Genomic DNA, 3,671 nt, shown 5'->3' with positions numbered 1-3,671 from the left:
CACTGTGAATTCCAAGTGGAGCCAGCCCTCAAACACAAATTACAGGTAAGATAAGCGTTTGGATGGGAGGTAGTATAATGGAGTATTAGGAGAGGCGAGAGAGTGACAGTGGTACTAGTAGTAAAGTCCTAGGACTCTTCAATTAACAAACTCTGTGACAGGCATTTACTTTGGAAAACATTTGGCCTATTACACGTGAACGTTTAGGCGTTATTATTGCTCGCTTGCCTGTCTTAGGGGTGCTGTCTGTGGGGCTTCTAGGATTTTGGGGTCTGTGAGCACCGCTGCCATATTTCTAATGTTGATTGCTTTTGTTTTGCAGAAAATCCACGCCGGGAAACTCCAGTTGGGGCCCTGCTGCAGAACGCTTTAGGACACTGTGAATTCCAAGTGGAGCCAGCCCTCAAACACAAATTACAGGTAAGATAAGCGTTTGGATGGGAGGTAGTATAATGGAGTATTAGGAGAGGCGAGAGAGTGACAGTGGTACTAGTAGTAAAGTCCTAGGACTCTTCAATTAACAAACTCTGTGACAGGCATTTACTTTGGAAAACATTTGGCCAATTACACGTGAACGTTTAGGCGTTATTATTGCTCGCTTGCCTGTCTTAGGGGTGCTGTCTGTGGGGCTTCTAGGATTTTGGGGTCTGTGAGCACCGCTGCCATATTTCTAATGTTGATTGCTTTTGTTTTGCAGAAAATCCACGCCGGGAAACTCCAGTTGGGGCCCTGCTGCAGAACGCTTTAGGACACTGTGAATTCCAAGTGGAGCCAGCCCTCAAACACAAATTACAGGTAAGATAAGCGTTTGGATGGGAGGTAGTATAATGGAGTATTAGGAGAGGCGAGAGAGTGACAGTGGTACTAGTAGTAAAGTCCTAGGACTCTTCAATTAACAAACTCTGTGACAGGCATTTACTTTGGAAAACATTTGGCCAATTACACGTGAACCAACACGATGACAGTGTTCAGTAAAACGAACTTACTGCAAAACCACCACCCACCAGGCTCAAAAGTAGTAAAAAAAAAGATATGCTCAGATAAAGTTTGAAAAAGTATATTTTTATATCCCTAACAAAATAATCTCCCACAAGACCCTCCCTAACCCCAACAAATAAATAGTCCATCAAAAGTCCCCAAAAAACCCAACTCCCAATTCCCACCCCCCAAAAGTCACTAAAAAAAGGGCAAGGGACACTCTAGGGATGCATGGTGTTGTTAACTTTGGCCTCCAGGGCATCATGCCTTAGGGCCAGGGCATCGTATTGCTCTCGGAGGGTGGCGTGATCTAAACGGAGGCCCTCCACCAAATGTTGGTACTCTTTCCATTTCCGGACCTCCGCCTCCAGGTCCGACACTCTGCGGATTGCTCGGCGCAAGCGAGCCTTTACAGTACTGTGAGGTGCAGCCTTTGCTGCTCGGCGGTGGCGTCTGCCAGCACGGCTCCGTTTGGCTGGAGCACTGCGCTGACCGGCAGAACGTGGGGTCACTGAGGAGGATGCAGATGTTATATTGGAAGTACTGGACTGCGTGTCGTCCCCCTCCAGTTCCACCAGCCGCCGATATTGGGCAACAGTTGCATCCAGCCTCCGTTGCCGGGCCAGTACAGCCAGCATACTCCTTGTTGGTTTTGTTTTAGTATGACCAACTATATGAAGAAAGAAAGACATAATCTGTAACCAATGCTCTTTAAGAATATGATTAACACAAAATGATTCAGTAGGAAGTTTTGTCACAGTACAACTAGCAACTAGCCAGCGCAGTTCAAAAGAAACTATTCAGGCCAATATCATGGGCGTCCGCAGGGTTGGGCAAGAGAGGGCGCGATTGCCCCCCCCTGGATCGCAGGTCCATCCAGTGCTGGCCCAGTGACAAATTACAATATGGTAGTTACAGCAGGCTGGGACCGACAGACAGATAGAGGCAGAGACAGAGAGAGAGGAAGACAGAAGGAGAGAGAGAGAGAGGGAGGGAGCCAGAGGGTGACAGAGGGAGGATGAGGGAGGGAGACAGAGAGAGAGGGAGGGGGAGAGAGAAAGAAAGATGTGTGTAATGTGTATGCCAGGTCTGGTGGCTCAGTGGACGAAGGCATCCGCTGCAGGGGCATGATTTCAATTTCATGGTCATATTTTGTTTTGTTGCTCTAGATACACCCCCCTCCCCCACCGACCCTGCCCCCTTCGGTGCGGCCCTTGGCCACAAACCACACTATCAATCATGTCAGGAGTAGGACTCAGGAGATGGTGATGATGTTGCACCCCCCCCTGGAAACATTTCATAGTATGTTCGTAGTTCATCCAGTGACCGTCTACTCTCTGTAGATACACATCAAATGCTATCTAAGAGTCAGATAGTACCATGATCCAGCTTACCTGTACCCGCCACCACCACTGTCTCCTTCCTCACAGTCTGTACTTCTTGGTCCGACTCCTCTTGCGCCGCCTCCTCCCCAGAGTGGTCCTCGGACTCGGAGTCGATCACTATTACCACATCCGAGCTGGCCCCGCCACCAGATGTTCCACCTACAAAGTAGATTTAAGAATATTAGATTACACCACTCACTAGTAGTTGGTCTAAGTATGAATGAAGAATGTGAAAACAACAGAAAAAGTAATTGACTGTCTACTCTAGTCTAAAGTAAAAATGTCCCTCCTTCCAGGGAAGGCTGTTGTCTTGCTGCATTTTTTTGACATAATTGATGGATGCTTGCTTAATTTTAACACACACCATTTTTCTCTGAACAGACAGAAACTGGACTTCTAAGGACAAGAGCAACATCAACTTCAAACCAGGTGAAAGCTCGGCTCGACCACAAGAAATGGGTTCCATTACTCATCAACTCAGCACCAAGCACTTTTCCATTTCCAACTAACTTTATTTTAATATATGTGTTTACTTAAACTTTTAATAAAGCTTTTAAACTTGAATAGACTCTGTGGTTTTTGGTCCTCCAGACTAGAGTGACTGAGCGAAAGGTTTTGCAATTTTTGCAAGGAGGAGTCCGTGCCGCTGACACTACCAGGTTTATACGGTGTGCCAAACACGCCACTCTGAAATATTATTACTCTGGTCTTTGGTGTCCATAGTTCGGTTTGTGGAGAATTGTCCCTGCAACAGTAGTATTATTGATTTTGCTCCTATCTAAACACTATTTCGAAAAAATTCAATTAGGAACGCTTGGACAACAATAGGTCCTCTATATTTAAATGAAAACTTACTGGGGCCAGCAAAGGAGCACTCGCCGCCCTGGCCTGCATCCTCCTCCTTTGGAGTCACTCCATCCGCTTTTTCTGTCCGCTTGCCCCTGGGCGGACCTGACGTACAACATGAAAGAATGAACAGAAAACATTGATGATTGCTGCTTGTCGATGTCCTTGTCAACCAAATCAAACATTTAGAAAGAACAAGAACAAACTATTTCAGTCAAAAAGAGGGCTACAAAGGAAGGACTGCACCTGAGCCTCTACTCTAGGGGCAGATTTACAAGCCCCTTGCAGCTCTTTTGCTCCGTTCTTGTGTCACTTTTGTGACGCAGCGCCACAACAAGAGAGGCGCCATGGTGTGGCGTATATTAACAACGTGACGCATATGGGAGATGCATCCCATTCTAAAGCCCTGCGCCATAAGGGAGCGTTCCAGCGCAAGGGAGGGCGTTCCTGCGCAGGAACGCA

General features: G+C 47.0%; 1 long non-coding RNA gene across 1 annotated transcript; it reads left to right on the top strand.

Moving 5' to 3' along the window:
- Positions 1-208: 208 nt before the first annotated feature.
- Positions 209-2,813, top strand: LOC144791272 (uncharacterized). Its single transcript, XR_013602346.1, has 3 exons — positions 209-420; positions 698-795; positions 2,745-2,813. It is a non-coding gene; the product is annotated as an uncharacterized LOC144791272 (long non-coding RNA).
- The last annotated feature ends 858 nt before the right edge of the window (positions 2,814-3,671 follow it).

This window comes from Lissotriton helveticus, chromosome 11, assembly GCF_964261635.1.
Source record: "Lissotriton helveticus chromosome 11, aLisHel1.1, whole genome shotgun sequence".
NCBI lineage: Eukaryota > Metazoa > Chordata > Amphibia > Caudata > Salamandridae > Lissotriton > Lissotriton helveticus.
This window is presented reverse-complemented; position numbering and strand designations above follow the sequence as displayed.